The sequence below is a fragment of the Pyrus communis genome, chromosome 7 (assembly GCF_963583255.1).
Source record: "Pyrus communis chromosome 7, drPyrComm1.1, whole genome shotgun sequence".
NCBI classification, from domain to species: Eukaryota; Viridiplantae; Streptophyta; class Magnoliopsida; order Rosales; family Rosaceae; genus Pyrus; species Pyrus communis.
This window is the reverse complement of record NC_084809.1, coordinates 10,302,145-10,322,934: the sequence shown is the minus strand read 5'-3', so window position 1 is coordinate 10,322,934 and position 20,790 is coordinate 10,302,145. Positions and strand designations below refer to the sequence as shown.

At 33.5% G+C, this 20,790-nt stretch overlaps 1 pseudogene; it reads right to left on the bottom strand.

Annotated features, from left to right (window-relative positions):
- Positions 1 to 2,330: 2,330 nt before the first annotated feature.
- On the bottom strand, positions 2,331 to 8,868 carry LOC137739901 (beta-amyrin synthase-like; annotated as a pseudogene).
- Positions 8,869 to 20,790: the final 11,922 nt, after the last annotated feature.

The window sequence follows — 20,790 nt, the reverse complement described above, 5'->3', positions numbered from 1 at the left end:
GAATATACATTTAAGAATCACTCCCCTGGGCGATGTGGGATGTTACATTTAAGGATCACTTAGCAGGAAGTCTCAGGCCCGTATCAATGCTTTGTACGTTAGTTGCATTCCTCTTCTGGCAGACTTAAGATCCACGGGAGTGAGGTTGGAGGCAAAAGATCGAGAGGTGGATTTACTTGCTAGTTTTCAAGTTAGGCCAATTTTAGTTGATTGGGTGCTTGAAGCTCAGGTAGTGGATGAGGAAACTCAAGAAATAATCCAAGCTCGAGATTAAGGGAAGATGAGAGACTTCAGAGTTCGTGAATCAAAGTGGCACAACGGAAGCGTGGTGGGCTCATAATCCACAGGTCCCAGGATCGAAACCTGGCTTTGATACCAATTGTCACATCCCGGCCCGGGGTGGATCATTTCCCAGGCCCGCTCCACCACCGTAGCACGATATTTTCCGCTTTAGGCTTACCATTCCCTCACGGTTTTGTTTTTGGGAACTCACGAGCAACTTCCCAGTGGGTCACCCATCATGGGATTGCTCTAGCCCCCTTCTCGCTTAACTTTGGAGTTCCTACGGAACTCGAAGCCAGTGAGCTCCCAAAAGGCCTCGTGCTAGGTAGAGATGAGAATATACATATAAGGATCACTCCCCTGGGCGATGTGGGATGTTACATATTGCAAGTAGGTTCTTACATAAAATAAATCTAATAAAATCATTAAGTAAAAAAGTAATTACCCACCCACACACACACACACACACATATATATATAACCATTTTTAAAAAAATATAGGGTATTACACATCCTAATATGGCTTCATCACCTTCGGGTGTTGACCAACACGTACCTACCCTGGTGGTTGGTGAATATCAGGGTCGGGTGTGTTAGATAGTGACTTATCAATGCAAATTAACCAGCTAAAGTCATCCATAGAATTCATATGGTTTTCTAATGCGGATTACTAGGCAGGATCATCCATATACCACACTACTATTTGGTGTAGTCACACAATCACACATCACACATACATACCTCATACAAACCACTTCTTACATCAATCCATATGAATCACAAGTGTAAGCGTGCACACACACACACACACACTATTGGTTCAACGTAACAATAGATATCTAGTCACATAAACATACAAGTTCTACAAGATAATTCTAACATGATTCCTAGCCATCTCCTCCCACTAGCATTCGCATATGTCATTAACTCATCTAGTAGCCCTGGTAAGGCGTCACCTACAATTAAATCGAGGTGCACATCCCCTAGGATGAATCGTTAACCAAGATAGGCCCACTGGGCTCTACTAAGTCTCAAGTAATGCTAATTCCAGCATTTTAGAACAATTCGGGATATGTTAACCAAAATTCAACCCTCGATCAACATGGTCACAAACGGTTGGTCAACAACCCTTCGTTATCCAATCAGGAAGATCCCCAAAACAGATTTCAGATTCGTGAATTCCTAAGAGCCTCACATTAGTCACATATCAACAACTATAATTTCATGATGATCCAACAGTCGAATCTTTGCCTACCACAAGGGTCAAGTGGATGCCCTTTGTGAAATTAGATTCAAACAATGAAATCTCATTGAATGGACCTAAAAATGAATTTAGGACATCAATTTTATTGTAAGAAGACAAAGTTGGGTCACTGATCACGCACTGTAGCACCAACATTCTAGCTCTAGCTAATTTGATTATGTCACACATTTTATGGACAAGGCATTATTTATTTAACTAAGTCTTCAACATCCCAGCTCCACCAACAATAAAATGATTAAAATCATTGCAAAAATAAATAAAGGAAGCAGAACCAAACGGATAAGTCCTATCAATGAGAAGTACTCTAGATCTAGCACACCGTCGTTGACCTCAAAGGTTCTTCTGCAACATCCAAGTGAACAGATATATGTGGCACTAATCTTAGTATAGTGATTAGCATAGTTATATATGTGGCCTTAAGACAACTTTATTTGCATTTTGGGAAAGTTGCCGAGGGATGAAAATTTTTATGTGTTTCTTTGATTATTTGCCTTATGTTTGAGGGACTTTCAAAGTTTATGGCCTTTTATTCTAAATTGTGAAAAATGCACTACAAGAATATTATCAATAAATTACTCAATCAATACAAAAACACTAGAAATGCACTATACTAAACAAAGGACTTTCAAATGATTTTCAGGTCCTTCCATCTTATACGTAGTACATTCTTAACAACTTTGGCCTAAATTACTGGGAACACACCTTTGATTAACATCTTTCACAACCTATTCGCCCTATAATGTTGTAATTTTAGTCATCTAATAAGAAAATAAAGAATTAAAAATACATCCGGTAGAAATAGATTTTTATTTTATTTTATATATTTTCTAAGAAGTATAATTTCTCTGATTTCCAAGTAGGTAAATCTTACTTCCTCATCTGATTGATACACTTTTTGTATAATACATAATTTCAACAACTGGCTTTTATGCGTAATAATATATGCTGCATGTAAGAGCTACACGATACAGGGAGCCTAATCACGCTTTGGGAGGCAATGGAACCCACTTGCGGTATTCTGCAAGAGCCCACAGGGGGAAGATGTTTCTATAAGTTGGATAGTGTAGCATACAATTCATCTTGAACACTCCAGTGATTTCCTGCCATACATGATTAGTGAATAGATGTTATAAAACGTTGCAAGTAAAAATTTGAGCATACATATACGCAACACAATATGTTATTTTGTGTTTTATCCTTTTTACTAGTCAAGCTTGCAATAGATGTTAGGGTAAGCAAGATACCTGCTGAGGAAAATCACCATTTTCCATCTGAGAGTTGATTATCAACTTTGCTGCACGATGAAGAGGTGCGGGGTCTCTTTCGGCCTGTCCTGCATAAATCAAACCCATCATAGCCCAAGCTGTCTGTACTAAATTTGATCGGTTTCCTTCAAGAGGAACGTACTCCTGTATCACCCACCACAGAGTGAAATATTTTAGTCTAAGACAATGAGATTAACTAAGAAACTTGGAGCTCGCTTCAAACATAATCCACCTCCCATATTTTACCCTTTTTGGACATGAAAGGTAGCTCTCTCCCCAACCACCGTTCTCATTCTGGATTGTGAGTAAAAAACTAATAGCTTTGCGTATAACTGCACAATTGTTGAAAGTCTTGCCAGCGGCTGTTAACCCTCCAAGAGCAAACCAGGTACCATATGTGAAGCAAACACCCCAATTCCCGTACCTGGGAAAATGTTTCTTAATTAAGTTGTTTCTCTGCTATAGTTGTTAATCAAAGAAATCAAAATTTTGATTTAATAATATGATATTACCATGAACCATCTTCCATTTGTGTATTTTCAACGTACTGTGCTGCATTGGTAATAAATTGATCTGTCTCTTTCTTCCTGTGGCCAGGGTACAACTTCTTAAACAAAACTATAGCCTGAATTGCAGCTGCAGTGTACTCAAGATATTCATGCTCAAGAACAATGTCTATGAAGAATTCCGTGGGATTCCACATCTGGGGAGAAAAAAAGAAGTGAAAATGTCCAGCAAGTATATACTAATTAATAATGCCTTGAAAGACTTTAGTTTCTTACATAACTCCAATTCTTTAAAATTCGACAACATTACTCCAATTCTTTAAAATTCTTACTTCTAACCATTTTGCTGCTCCAGCTCGTTCCCAGACTCCTAAACCACCATTTTTACTCTACAATGAGCCATAAAATGAGATTTGTAATGAGTAGAGAGACCTAATAGACCTTGCAGTGAAGAACAAAAGTCTTCAAATGCTACAAGTTTTTTAAGGTTTTTAAAGTAAGGCAGCATGCATTAGGTCCAAAATTTGATTACGGCAGGGCAACAAAATGCAACTCATACTCATATATATGACTGACTGACATAATAGTTGTACCTGTAGGTAAATTAGGACATTGACAGCCTCGTATAACCACTCAGGTTCCATTTTTTCACCAACCAGCTCCGGTGGCATCATCGATAAAAGCAGGCAACACTGTACAGGGGATTATGGTGAGAAAAATGGAAATAGCATTTAAGGGGGATAACTAAGTTGAAGTATTTGTTACCTTTAAACCCTCTGCAGTGGAATCAGAAAGTTGCCATCCATGGTCTTGATCAGAGAAAGTCCACGATCCTTTGGAAATGTGGCGGTGCATACTTTTGAAGTCACCCGATGGATTGTCCTTAACCTTTACAATTCGATTCCAAAACAGTCACTAGTTAGAACAAATTAATCGATGCACATATACATTTTGCAAAAAAAAGAAAGTTCAGTTGACTATATAAAAAACGAACCTGAGATTTCTTGACGAAGTCATGTCCTCTAGCAAGTGTGGGTGAAATTTCATCGGTTAGATTGGAAGCAAGAAAAGCTTGAATGGCAAAACCAGCATCCCACATTTGACTGCCAAAACTCTGCACGTATTAAGAAAATGTATCAACTTATAATGTTTTCCAATGATTTAGAAGAGTAAACTTATAATGTGTACTAACTTGCATCTTCATCCCATCCTCAGCAACCCATAAATAATCTGGTATCCTGGCAAGATGCTTTTTAAAATAATCACCATTTGGGTCTTCAGCCCAACAAGCCATCATGCATAACGCCTTTTCTACACTTCCAATGGTAATGTATCTGCTGTTTTCATCTTCATAATGAATATGCTCCATTGCTACTTCGAGAGCCCTTTTCCTGATCAGCTTGTTAAATGGCCAGCGTGTAAGAAGAGGCTCCGTACATATGTACAGACTATCCCATAGAAAGTCCTGTATCCAAGGATGAGGGTAGTAGATGTCCTCCTGCATTCAAATTACCGCAATCAGTTTATGTACCTAAACAAGAAAAAAATTGACTAATTAGCTATCTTATACAAGTTCAACATACTTTAGCACAGTGATGACGCACTCCATTCCAGTTAATTTCGTCGTAAGGCTGAGCATGGAGTTCTTCCCTTAATTGTAGTATGAGAGGTGTGATGGGACCAACAAATCTTTTCCCATATAAATATGACATAGGCATGTAAACCATCCTACAGTAGCACCACATTTTTGCTGCATTTGCATGATGTAGAAGAGATTAAAAAAGAAGACTATAGGTAGAGAGAGACTAATTAAATCTATCAACATGTGAAAGATTGAATTATTTGTACTTGTGGAGTCCGGAATTGCGCTAACCTGGATGCATAGGAAGAAATGAAGGCAGAATCCAAAACTCTGGGGGCATTGGGTTGCTTCCGGACCACTCAAACACACCAAGTATCTTCAAGAATCAATTGAGCATGATTAATTAAAAGGGGAAATCGTCTTAAATAATAGTAGTGCAGTGTTCGCAATGCCAAATATGACTCGATCACTCTTCAATATACTGAAATAGTCAAGGTTATATAAGATTTTGGTCTGCCATCTGTAAAGTCATATTTGACTTAATCTAGTTAAAAGGTGGGACTCCACCTTTGAAATATATAAAGTAATAGTTAATTCTAAATTTCATTTCATCGTTCTCTACTGGACAAAAGCTAAAAGTTTAAATAATTATTTGATTATGTATGCATTGGATATGTATGGTATAACTTGCACCACTAGTTTGCAGTCAAATATAATTTTATAGCATTTATTTTTTTTTTTTAGATTGCAACTTTAATAGAGGTAAATTTTAGTAGAGGGTCACCACTATTATATATTGTATCAACAATAAGGTTAGTTTTGTTAATATTGATCTGCTATCATTAACAACTATACATTTTTATACGTTGTCGATATTGATCCGTTATCAACAACAAATAATCTCAAATAATTTGGTTATATATGGCATGTATAAATTACCAATATGTTGACAATTTGCTATAGTGATGGTGCTATTTAAGAACAACAGTTAACCCGAAGCCTAAGCAATTTGTCTTAGTGCTGCATATAGGCATACCGAAAGCCAAGTTTTACCCCATGAGGGGATGTGGGTAACACTGCCATGATCAAGAATCCACTTTCTAGCTCTTGCACAAGCATTGTCTTGGCCACCATCGGATCCTTCTCCAAGAATACGCATACAAATGTAGCTGAGACTTGTGCAGAACATGGTGCTGTGTCCTTCAATGTGAAATCCCCAACCACCATCTTGGTTCTGAATTACCCACAATATTAATGCATATTAATTAGCATTATTTATTCAGTATTTCTATTTATACAAGCAAGATTTTGGATGCAGAAATGAAAATTCTTGGCCAACTTAACTGCAACCCTTGTTAGTTGTTTAAGAAAAATAAGCATATTTTGAAATTTTTTAATTTTATTCAATTTGTGTGAAAAAATAACAAAATGTGTGTGTGTGTGTGTGTGTGTGTGTGTATGTGTACCTGATGATAGTATATGTAACGCAGAATTTCTTTGCGGTGTTCTGCATGGAATACAGTGTTAAGATGCCCTGTAATGTAAACACACATGACCTGCAAATTTTGGGTAAAAAATTGAAAAAAGTGGTTAATAAAAACCCCAAATATTTGGATTTACGTAAAAACTCGAGAAAATATGCTATTTATTTTTAAAATGGGAACATGGGATTGCTAGTAAAATATTTTCATAGTCGGTTGCACATTTTTGAACGTTGACATTAGGTGTAAACTGTGTAGTCATAGAGAAACTTAGTTATTCCTCTCAGATTTTGAAAGTTGAAAGACTATATATTTAGAGTAATGCTAGGGAGATTAAATTTGTAGTAAAATTTTGTAAAATATGATTGGATTATGTTGATAAACATGCTCATTCATATTAGTGACACATCATTTAGTTTGCAAATTTTGTCCACAACTTTAGTCTCCCATATAAATTGGGGTGATGCTAGAGAGACTATCTATTTAAACCATATGACATAGTCGTTAATGATTGGATTAGTACTGCTTATTTTCTATTAGTAACACATAACATGATTTACAAAATAAGTCTAAAAAATTAATCTACCTAGCATTACTCATATACATTGGGTTCAAAAATTGACCTCATAAACTTTAAAAAGTTGGTGTCAATGTTAAATACTGACCAATGGAGGAAGGAAAAACAACGGGCCAGCATTTTCGGCAGGCCAATGGCCATCGCTAGCCTGCAACGCTGAAAACAAGTGGATAGACCTTCTCAATGAAGCTGTGGCCTTTTCGTGTGTGATTTCCTCTCCATCCTCAATTTTAACTGGGGGAATTGTCTGTTTGAAGTTCTTCTCCCTTAGGAACTGTCGATAAGTGAACAGATAATTAAGTGCGATACTACTGAGAGAATTGAAATTATGTTTAAACAAATTTATGATGATGATATTATTATTAATTAAATTTTAATAAACCCTAAAGATTTATCGGTGTTGCCCATCAGATAGGAAAATGAAAACTTTGTACAAGAAACAAGACAGACAAAAAAAATCTAACTTTTTTATATTTATAGCAGAGAGCACACACTTTGTGTGTATGAACAACCGTCCACTACCTCCCACATTCTCCTCAAGCACAATTGTTTCTGTTCATTCAAACTATTCAAAAAACATCATGATTTCACTTACCTGTATGAAAAAATGATGGTGGGACAATTTCTCTTAATAAGTGCATATTTTTTATCTTATGTAAATATTTTGATACAAAATTACTATTGTGCCCTCCTTATGTAAATATTGTATATCAAAAGTAAGGGCAAAATAGAAAAAAAAAGGCAAAGAGTTCAAAAGATACAAAATTACTATTCATCAACTGAGTAACAAATGAGTAACCCTTTACAACAACTCCCAAAATAATAAGTCTAACGGTGACTACTCTTTCTTAAGTACTATTTTCTCTCCTCCTCAAATTATTTAACTTTAAAAATAAAAATAAAAGTCCAATACAAACAGATTATGAGAAATGAAATTACTCCCCATTGATCAAAAGTTAAAACTTAAAAGGGTCCAACGCTATTCACACACTTGTCTCCTCTCTATGCATTTTTAAGTGAAGGATATTGTTTGGGTTATGGTGCATTCAAGGAACACGCGAGCATCATGCTAGCTTGTTATGGAACTTGTGGATTTTATATACACACGTCATACGCTATATTTGGCTTCCTCATTTTATCTTCTTCGCTTCATTGCATGGCATTCATGACAGAGAATACTTTATAGGTGTACTTGTAGTTAACGTATTTTTTACATACAAACTTTATTATTAGGATTACGTTTATTCACTTTATATTCTAAAAATCAATTAAGTTAAGGAACATTTAGTCGCTTATATGCATCAAATGAATGGATGGTTGATAAATTATTACCAAGGTCGTGGATCATGTTCAATATATATATAAATGACTAAATGATAACGAAATTGATTGATTTTTTGTAAATATGATCTTTAGATAATGTGAAAAAGTAAAATAATGTCTTTGATTATTGTATGGTGTGTTAATAATGTGGGTGGATAAATAGGTAAATGGACACAAGTATTAATTGCTTCTAATAAATAACTACCTTGATGAAACCAAGTAACTAGAACTCACATTCTTTAGAAACATGATTTACGTTGCGTAGGCTAATTGCCGATATAAGTTTGGACGAACTAAAGCATACCTGCATTCGCCATAGGAGGTCACCACTGGGCTTAACCTGATGGCGGTTATTGTAGAAATGAAGACGAGCTTCTTCCACCTCAGCTCGCTCTTCGGTAGTTCCTGATGGCGGTTATTGTCAAACTCAAATATCTGCCTTCCCACGAAGTTGTTTGTGCTGTAGATGTATGGATCATTGCTACCATCTGCGACCTTAAGCTTCCACATTCTTCAATATTCTTTATTTCTTTCGTCTTATAAAGCACCTGTTGCATGCATGCAATCTATAAATCACAATATGTATATTTATATCATCACTTTAAGGAGAGGGAGGGGGGGGGGGGGGGAGAGAGAGAGAGAGAGAGAGAGAGGGAGAATGACCTGTATATAGAAAAAGGGGGGGGGGGGGAGGGGAAGAGAGAGACCTGTATATGGAAACTTAACTATGTTTTCAATGGACGAATGTATAAATGATCACCTTCCTTAATTTGTGTATATATAGAGATCGGAACATTAAAAGATATATACCCATCAATTTTTATTAGGGTTCTTTAGAAAAAGGCCCTTGAAATTTCTATTATCTAAACAAAAACCCACCTAATATTAAACATTCAAATAAAATCCAAATTTAAAATGGACTGCCATGTAGACAAATATATAACCAACTATTGTAACATATTTACAACTTTGCCTCAAAATCCTAAGTATGTCAATAAATGTTATTACTCACCCTAATTAAAACCCATATGGAACTTTGACCCTTCGTGTATCATAAATATTAGTCATATATATAAATTAATTTACCTATATCCAAAAAAATAATAAGCATATTTCGTTTGAAAAAAAAATTCCTTTATGCAGTCAATTATTTTTTAATAAAAAAAAAATGTTTTGGATCATGTAAATACATTCATATAAATTAATTCACCTACTAACATAAAATAAATACTAATTTACCTACGTTTATATTAATTTACCTCTTCCAAAAAAAAAAAAATAGTGATATTAAATAATCATTGAATGTTGTGGGTTTGTGCTTGTAGGTAATTAAATAAACTTGTAATCTAATGCATATAAATCATGCAGGTAAATTAGACCCTTTAAATTTTTGTTTGATGGAATAGGTAAATTAGACTCTTTTGTAGGTAAAAATAGCACAAAACATATAGTTAGCTTTGTTTTGTGCATTAGGATTGGAGTATATATGCAATAGTTGAAGCTGTTTTAGGTTTACTGCTATGCTTGTAGGTAAATTAACTTGTATATTTAATGCACAAAATCATGAAATTGCCATTATTATTTTTCAATCAACAACCTACAACATCATGAATTGCATGAAATATTTTGTAAAATAAATATAATTAATTAAATGGATATAACAAGTGACAGATCCAAAACCCCCATCTAAGTATTATTAGGGGTAGTTTAGGAAAGTACACAATTTGAAAAGTCAAACTTTATTAAAAAAATTGTTTAGTTGAAGCCTAATCAATGGACTTTAGTCAAGAAAACAAAAAGAGATGAGTTTTAGTTAAGGAAAATATAGTTTCAGATAGAGAAAATTAGAATTAGATGCCTCATTTTAGATTTTTGCAGACTAAACATTTATGCTTTTTAAGTTTTTTATTACACTTTTGAAACATTTGATTAAGATACTCAGACTTGAACTACTTCAGATTAATTGAAATTAATTTACATTTAAATATCTGCTATATATTTTAAATAATTGCAACTATATTTAAGTCTAAAAATTTAAACTTTTCAAATCTAAATGTACACCCACACCAAATGGAAACGTACGAACATTAAATGAAAGCGTACCAACATCAAATGAAAATGTACCAACCCTGAATTAAAAAGTACACAATTATAAACTATATTACAATGAATATTCATCTTTTTGGAATGTTTAAAAATATGTTTGATTCATACACGATGCTCTAGATAGTCTTGTTTTTTGGTAGATAAGTCTCTAGAACAACTTTTAGTTGATCAGAGATAAATCCTTATGATTGTAGATAATGCTAAATAATAATGATAAATCATATAATTTGGAATTAACAAAAAGACTATTGTCCGTTGATTAATGACTCTTTCTATAAAAAATAAAAAAAATTAATTAAAGTAATTTAAACTTTTACAATGTCAACGACTCTTTCTATATAAAAAAATTTTAATTAATGTAATTCCTCATTATTAGGATAAAAAGTAATAAAACTTATGTTTTGAAGACAAACGTACCAAAAATTCAAATGTATCAAAAACTAAATGTACCAAGAAGTCAAATGGACCAAAAATTCAAATGTCCCAAGAAGTCAAATGGACCAAAAATTCAAATGTACCAAGTAACTAAATGTACCATTACAATCAAACGTACCAATATAACCAAACGTACCTAACAACGAGTTTTGTACATTCTATTTAATTTACTAAAATAAATATTTTAATAAAAAATAAAAAAATCTTATATCATCATAATAAGAGATGCATAAAAATATGAGGAAAAAAAGGGAATGTTAACGTGAATAGACTTCTAATGAAATAAAATTAAAGTACCAAAATTATAGGGAAAATGTTTAATTAAATTTGAAAAAGCAATAAATGTTTAGTTTATGACATTAAAAAACGAGGCGTTTATATCAAAACATCATTTTCAGATAATGTCAAATTTTTAGTTTTTATTAATGTTTTACCTAGGTATACAATGTAAGTGAATGAGCTCGTTCAACGCAACACGGCAACAGGAAATTATTGAGCATATAGTCGTTGAAGGCTGCGGATCTGTTTCTTGAGAATTTGGTCCTTCCTTTCTTTTTACTTGATCTGTTATTACCATGTAAACTGGCATTGTGTCCATATTCAGTTTCTTAAGCGAGTTTATGTCGCATAAAAGGCTGCAACACCTCCAAACTCATAGAGATAAGAATGCATGGGGTAGAACTTTATTACTGTCAATCATGCCAATTAACAGCAATACCTCAAAGCTTCCGAGAGATTTTTTAATGTGTCCGGAGCAGATGTCATAACACAAGTAGGAGGGAAGTTTGATTTTTTTAGTTTTTCAATTGCCCCTCCACTTGTATGAAGACATATGAAGTATGTATTCGTATTCCGGATACACTAAAAAATCTCTCCGAAACTTCAACCTCCACTATGCTTTACAAGTACCTCGTTTGGCAGCTGTTGCGCAAATTAGATAACTGAAATTAGGCTCATTAAGTCTCGAATTTTTGTGCTCGCAAGTATACTAATCAATTGACAGTATAGCATACAAGCACAGATATCGTCCCAAAGAGATCGAATTGATTCTAAAGTCTTACTTACTAAATTGAAACAAATCATAGTGGGGAAGCTTTAATGGAAAAGAATGAAACTTTGAAATTAAACTAAAATAAAATAAAGCTTGAAAATAAAATACATGTAATTTATAAATTGAAAACATAAGAAAAGAAGACCTAGGGCATCCGAATTCACCGTAACCAATCCTACTTAATTCCCTTAATAAGTTATGCTCAAGTAGTTCCCCAATATTGATGATCGATTTTCCCTAAATTATTCAACGGTCATGGCATTTGGTTACATCAAAAGTATCCTTACATGTTAACCCTCTATGGCATCTAGATGGATTTACACAAGTAAGAACCCATTAAGCTCTATGGAAATCGTTGGAAAATCACACAAACCCTAATTGCATGGCATCTACAAATAGGTGTTTATGGTATCAAATGCAAGAAGCTACACCCAAGTTATGTATGGCATCTACTCTAACTTGCATCAAATTAACCTAATTTAAACCTAGATGGTGATCAAACATCTAAATAAAAATCAAGCGCATTAGCAAAAGACACTCAATAAAGATGAAAAACTTGATAATAACAATGCCACAAGGAGAAGAAATCTCCTTATAACACCCACGGCAAAGACGAGAAAAAAAAACTAATTTAACCCCACTAAAATCCTAACTAATGCACTTTAAGTTCTTATTAAATAAAAAGAAAATAAACGGAAATAATAAAAAAAAATAATTATGTCTCTTCTTAAATCCATTGAATAGCACTCCCATGTCCATTTGATTTCCAAAACTATTGCAGTCTCATCTTCTTGTTGTAACACATATGCCTTGATGCAGTTAATTAGCCTCTTGCTCCACTGGAATTACTGTAGACACCCAAAAAGCTCATTTTTCACTTTATTTTTGCGTAACTCCAGTATTTAATGCCTATAAATTAAAACAATATAAATTAGTGCATTTAACCCATTCTTATATACAAAATCCAAAGGAAGTATATGATAAAAATATATGAAAATATGCACTCATCAAATACCCCCAAACTTAGATTTTGCTTGTCCTCGATCTAAACAAAAGAAAATAAAACACAACAAATTTTTAGCTAAATTCCAAAATTTTAATCTTAGACAAAACACCAACCATGAGATAACTTTCAAGAAATAAGCAACAGTATTTCAAGACATTATCCAACCTTTAACCAATTTTTAATGAACCAACTTGGAGTGTAGTGTGTGTAATAGTCATGTCAATGCAACTCCAAGCTACTTAAAATCATCCTATGCAAACAAGTGAGCTTTTCACAAGGCAAACACTCATTCACTCATATTCGTAGGTTAATGTGTTTCACTCAAATAATCTCATTATACATGACGCCATATACTTGCTTGTCTACCTAACTTGATATCAATATCAAGTAACTTCTTGGATCAAAAGGTCTTTGATAAAGTTATAACGAGGCTGAGGATTAATTGGTTACACAAGAAAAGAGTATGGAAAAACACAAAATCTAAATAACTTGTAGAGCAAGTTATTAGGACAAAAAGTAATAAAACTTAAGTTTAGAAGAAAACGTACCGAAAATTCAAATGTACCAAAAACTAAATGTACCAAAAATTCAAATGTACCAAGAAGTCAAATGGACCAAAAATTCAAATGTACCAAGTAACTAAATGTACCATTACAATCAAACGTACCTAACAACGAGTTTTGTACATTCTATTTAATTTACTAAAATAAATATTTTAATAAGAAAATAAAAAAATCTTAAATCATCATAATAAGAGATGCATAAAAATATGAAGAAAAAAAGGGAATGTTAACGTGAATAGACTTCTAATGAAATAAAATTAAAGTACCAAAATTGTAGGGAAAATGTTTAATTAAATTTGCAAAAGGAATAAATGTTTAGTTCATGACATTAAAAAACGAGGCGTCTATATCAAAACATCATTTTCAGATAATGTCAAATTTTTAGTTTTTATTAATGTTTTACCTAGGTATACAAGGTAAGTGAATGAGTTAATTCAACGCAACACGGCAACAGGAAATTATTGAGCATACAATTGTTGAAGGCTGCGGATCTGTTTCTTGAGAATTTGGTCCTTCCTTTCTTTTTACTTGATCTGTTATTACCATGTAAACTGGCATTGTGTCCATATTCAGTTTCTTAAGGGACTTTAAGTCGCATAAAAGGCTGCAACACCTCCACACTCATATAGATAAGAATGCATGCGGTAGAACTTTATTACTGTCAATCATGCAAATTAACAGCAATACCTAAAAGCTTCCGAGAGATTTTTCAATGTGTCCGGAGCAGCACGGTATATGTCATAACACAAGTAGGAGGGAAGTTTTATTTTTTTATTTTTTTCAAGTGCCCCTCCACTTGTATGATGACATATGAAGTATGTATTCGAATTCCGGATACACTGAAAAATCTCTCCAAAACTTCAACTGCGTTACAAGTACCTCGTTTGGCAGCTGTTGCAAAAATTAGATAACCGAAATTAGGCTCATGAAATCTCGAATTTTTGTGCTCGCAAGTATACGATTCAAATTACAGTATAGCATATAAGCACATATATCGTCCCACAGAGATCTAATTGATTCTAAAGTCTGTCTTACTAAAATGAAACAAATCATAGTGGAGAAGCTTTAATGGAAAAGAATGAAACTTTGAAATTAAACTAAAATAAAATAAAACTTGAAAATAAAATACATGTAATTTATAAATTGAAAACATAAGAAAAGAAGACCTAGGGCATCCAAATTCACCGTAACCAATCCTACTTAATTCCCTTAATAAGTTATGCTCAAGTAGTTCCCCAATATTGATGATTGATTTTCCCAAAATTATTTGACAGTCATGGCATTTGGTTACATCAAAAGTATCCTTACATGTTAACCCTCTATAACATCTAGATGGATTTAAACAAGTAAGAACTCATTAAGCTCTATGGAAATCGTTGGAAAATCACACAAATCCTAATTGCATGGCATCTACAAATAGGTGTTTATGGTATCAATTGCAAGAAGCTACACCCAAGTTAAGAAAATAAAACACAATACAAATTTTTAGCTAAATTCCCAAATTTTAATCTTAGAGAGAACACCAACCATGAGATTACTTTCAAGAAATAAGCAACAGTAGTTCAAAACATTATCCAAGCTTTAACCAATTTTTAATGAACCAACTTGGTGTGTAGTGTGTGTAATAGTCATGTCAATGCAATTCCAAGCTTCTTAAAATCATCCTTTGCAAACAAGTGAGCTTCTCACAAGGCATACACTCATTCACTCATATTCGTAGGTTAATATGTTTCACTCAAATAATCTCATTATACATGACGCCATATACTTTCTTGTCTACCTAACTTGATATCAATATCAAGTAACTTCTTGGATCAAAAGGTCTTTGATAGAGTTATAACGAGGCTAAGGATTAATTGGTTACACAAGAAAAGAGTATGGAAAAACACAAAATCTAAATAACTTGTAGAGCAAGTTATTAGGACAAAAAGTAATAAAACTTATGTTTTGAAGACAAACATACCAAAAATTCAAATGTACCAAAAACTAAATGTACCAAAAATTCAAATGTACCAAGAAGTCAAATGGACCAAAAATTCAAATGTACCAAGTAACTAAATGTACCATTACAATCAAACGTACCTAACAACGAGTTTTGTACATTCTATTTAATTTACTAAAATAAATATTTTAATAAGAAAATAAAAAAAATCTTAAATCATCATAATAAGAGATGCATAAAAATATGAGGAAAAAAAGGGAATGCTAACGTGAATAGACTTCTAATGAAATAAAATTAAAGTAACAAAATTGTAGGGAAAATGTTTAATTAAATTTGCAAAAGGAATAAATGTTTAGTTTATGACATTAAAAAACGAGGCGTCTATATCAAAACATCATTTTCAGATAATGTCAAATTTTTAGTTTTTATTAATGTTTTACCTAGGTATACAAGGTAAGTGAATGAGTTAGTTCAACGCAACATGGCAACAGGAAATTATTGAGCATACAAACGTTGAAGGCTGGGGATCTGCTTGTCTACCTAACTTGATATCAATATCAAGTAACTTCTTGAATCAAAAGGTCTTTCATAGAGTTATAATGAGGCTGAGGATTAATTGGTTACACAAAAAAAAAAAAGTATGGAAAAACACAAAATCTAAATAACTTGTAGAGCATCACAATTGTATTTGAGAGATAGAGAAATTTTAAAATCCGCACTTCAGAACTTCAGCACCAAAATAGATCATTTGGTTAAATCTTGAAACCTTTTTTTTAATCACATTTCTCTTTTTTCTTTTTCTTTTTTTTTTATCAAGCAGACAACCGTTTTTATTTTTTTTTCTTTTCATTTTTTTTTTGTCATGAGTTTTTTTATTTCCTCTCATCATTTTTTTTCCGTTCTATGATAATATTCAAGCCCCAACACTTGGAATTCTCTTCTCAAAAAAAAAAACAAAAGAAATTACTCTACAAGCATTTTAGACAGGTAGAAATTTTTTTACGAGGCAAGGTAGGGATAATTTAGGTTTAAGAACAAAAAGGATCACAAAATGGCTCAAAATTGCTAACTAGGGAAAACAATTATAATGGTTGGCTAGAAAGGCTCAAGCAAAAGAAACAAATGCCTAAATCACTTCCAAGTTTTATTATGTGAATTACTGAATGCAACGAGAGGTATAAAGCAAGTTCTAGAGATACATGCAAAAATGAGATCATGCGCACACGAATAAACGAGATTGATGCATAGTAGTTCAATCATAAAATAGGCTCAAAAGCTCACAAGGGTTACATTAGCTCACTATATTCACATATGAAACTTTTAATCATGCTCTAGTTTCAGACAAACAAGGCTACGTGCATTTGTTTTTCCAAGTCATGATCATCAAAAAAAATATAGTTTAAACAAAGATAATGTAAAGAACTAATGTCAAACTTAAATTTCTTGAAAGTTATGAAAAACGTAAAGATCGTATCTCATCACTGAGTGGGGAAGTAGCCAATAAAAACAAGACTCAAAGAAAAATATTTTTGTGTTCTCAAGTTTTATATTTTTGTATGTATTTTTGGTTTTTTTTTTTTTTTTCCAAAACTAAAACGAAAACAATGAAGGAAAAAAAACGAGGATAAAGAACATAGACAACAAAAGAAAATAAATGAAATAAAGCTCTTGGACAAGGAAACTTCCCGGGTTTAAGGAGACGGCCAAACGAAGATGTAGATGACAATCCACCCCAAAACTTGAATTTTCCTACCGGCAACATGGTTAGGTGGCTCTAGTTTTCTACAAAAACACCAAACAATGGGTAAGCTAAACAAGAGACTTAGGAGAATAATTTTTTATTGAAAAAAAAAAAAAAAAAACTAACAACTAACATTAAAGCTAAACCAACTAAAAGATGTAACAATCCAATTAAGTAATAGAATCAAATTTGATCCCCGACAACGGCGCCAGAAACTTGTTGCGAAAATTAGATAACCGAAATTAGGCTCATTAAGTCTCGAAATTTTGTGCTCGCAAGTATACGGATCAAAAGACAATATAGCATATAAGCACATATATCGTCCCACAGAGATCGAATTGATTCTAAAGTCTTACTTACTAAACTGAAACAAATCATAGTGGGGAAGCTTTAATGGAAAAGCATGAAACTTTGAAATTAAACTAAAATGAAATAAAGCTTGAAAATAAAATACATGTAAATTATAAATTGAAAACATAAGAAAAGAAGACCTATGGCATCCGAATTCACCGTAACCAATCCTACTTAATTCCCTTAATATGTTATGCTCAAGTAGTTTCCCAATATTGATGATCGATTTTCCCTAAATTATTTGACAGTCATGGCATTTGATTACATCAAAAGTATCTTCACATGTTAACCCTCTATGGCATCTAGATGGATTTAAACAAGCAAGAACCCATTAAGCTCTATGGAAATCGTTGGAAAATAACACAAACCCTAATTGCATGGCATCTACAAGTAGGTGTTTATGGTATCAATTGCAAGAAGCTACACCCAAGTTAAGTATGGCATCTACTCTAACTTGCATCAAATCAACCTAATTTAAACCGAGATGGTGATCAAGCATCTAAATAAAATTCAAGCGCATTACAATTAGCAAAAGATACTCAATAAAGATGAAAAACTTGATAATAAGAATACCACAAGGCAATTAAGTATTCATGATTAGGCTACATCGTAGCCCTAGTAAAGAAAAACTCCAATGTAGTTCTTCCTCTTCGCCCTTCCTTGCCGTAACCCACTATGGGAAAATTTGTTGATGTTTTTTTTTCTTAGTAATGCATCACAAAGAGAAGAAATCTCCTTATAACACCCATGACAAAGACAAGAAAAAAAAAACAAATTTAACCCCACTAAAATCCTAACTAATGCACTTTAAATTCTTATTAAATAAAAAGAAAATAAACGGAAATAATAAAAACAAATAATTATGTCTCTTCTTAAATCCATTGAATAGCACTCCCATGTCCATTTGATTTCCAAAACTATTGCAGTCTCATCTTCTTGTTGTAACGCATATGCCTTGGTCTAGTTAATTAGCCTCTTGCTCCACTAGAATTACTGTAGACACCCAAAAAGTTCATTTTTCACTTCATTTTTGCGTAACTCCAATATTTAATGCCTATAAATTAAAACAATATAAATTAGTGCATTTAACCCATTCATATATACAAAATCCGAAGGAAGTATATGATAAAAATATATGAAAATATGCACTCATCAAATACCCCCAAACTTAGATTTTGCTTGTCCTCGAGCTAAACAAAAGAAAATAAAACAGAACAAATTTGTAGCTAAATTCCAAAATTTTAATCTTAGACAAAACACCAACCATGAGATAACTTTCAAGAAATAAGCAACAGTAGTTCAAGATATTATCCAACCTTTAACCAATTTTTAATGAACCTGTAACATCCCACATCGCCCAGGGGAGTGATCCTTAAATGCATATTCCCATCCTTACCTAGTACGAGGCCTTTTGGGAGCTCACTGGCTTCGGGTTCCATGGGAACTCTGAAGTTAAGCGAGTAGCGCACGAGAGCACTCCCAGGATGGGTGACCCATTGGGAAGTTCTCGTGTGAGTTCCCAGAAACAAAACCGTGAGGGCGTGGTCTGGGCCCAAAGTGGACAATATCGTGCTACGGTGGTGGAGCGGGCCCGGGAAGTGGTCTTGCCCGAGCCGGGATGTGACAATTTGGTATCAGAGCCTAACCATGGTCGCGTATGTGCCGACGAAGACGTCGGGCCCCTAAGGGGGGTGGATTGTAACATCCCACATCGCCTAGGGGAGTGATCCTTAAATGCGTATTCCCATCCTTACCTAGTACGAGGCCTTTTGGGAGCTCACTGGCTTCGGGTTCCATGGGAACTCTGAAGTTAAGCGAGTAGCACACGAGAGCACTCCCAGGATGGGTGACCCATTGGGAAGTTCTCGTGTGAGTTCCCAAAAACAAAACCGTGAGGGCGTGGTCGGGGCCCAAAGCGGACAATATCGTGCTACGGTGGTGGAGCGGGCCCGGGAAGTGGTCTTGCCCGGGCCGGGATGTGACAGAACCAATTTGGTGTGTAGTGTGTAATAGTCATGTTAATGCAACTCCAAGCTTCTTAAAATCATCCATTGCAAAAAAGTGAGCTTCTCACAACGCATACACTCATATTTGTAGGTTAATGTGTTTCACTCAAATAATCTCATTATACATGACGCCATATGCTTGCTTGTCTACCTAACTTGATATCAATATCAAGTAACTTCTTGGATCAAAAGGCCTTTTATAGAGTTATAACGAGGCTGAGGATTAATTGGTTACACAAGAAAAGAGTATGGAAATACACAAAATCTAAATATCTTGTAGAGCAAGTTATTAGGACAAAAAGTAATAAAACTTATGTTTTGAAGACAAATGTACCAAATATTCAAATGTACCAAAAACTAAATGTACAAAAAATTCAAATGTACGAAATATTCAAATGTACCAAGAAGTCAAATGGACCAAAAATTCAAATGTACCAAGTAACTAAATGTACCATTACAATCAAACGTACAAATACCTAACAACGAGTTTTGTACATTCTATTTAATTTACTGAAATAAATATTTTAATAAAAAATAAAAAAAATCTTAAATCATCATAATAAGAGATGCATATAAATATGAGGAAAAAAAAGGGAATGCTAACGTGAATAGATTTCTAATGAAGTAAAATTAAAGTACCAAAATTGTAGGGAAAATGTTTAATTAAATTTGCAAAAGGAATAAATGTTTAGTATATGACATTAAAAAACGAGGCGTCTATATCAAAACATCATTTTCAGATAATGTCAAATTTTTAGTTTTTATTAATGTTTTACCTAGGTATACAAGGTAAGTGAATGAGTTAGTTCAACGCAACACGGCAAAAGGAAATTATTGAGCATATAGTCGTGAAAGGCTACGGATCTGTTTCTTGAGAATTTGGTCCTTCCTTTCTTTTTACTTGATCTGTTATTACCATGTAAACTGGCATTGTGTCCATATTCAGTTTCTTAAGCGAGTTTATGTCGCATAAAAGGCTGCAACACCTCCAAACTCATATAGATAAGAATGCATGGGGTAGAACTTTATTACTGTCAATCATGCCAATTAACAGCAATACCTCAAAGCTTCCGAGAGATTTTTCAATGTGTCCGGAGCAGTACAGTATATGTCATAACACAAGTAGGAGGGAAATTTTATTTTATTTTATTTTTTTCAAGTTCCCCTCCACTTGTATGATGACATATGAAGTTTGTATTCGAATTCCGGATACATTGAAAAATTTCTCCAAAACTTCAACCTCCACTATGCGTTACAAGTACCTCGTTTCGCAGCTGTTGCGACAATTAGATAACCGAAATTAGGCTCA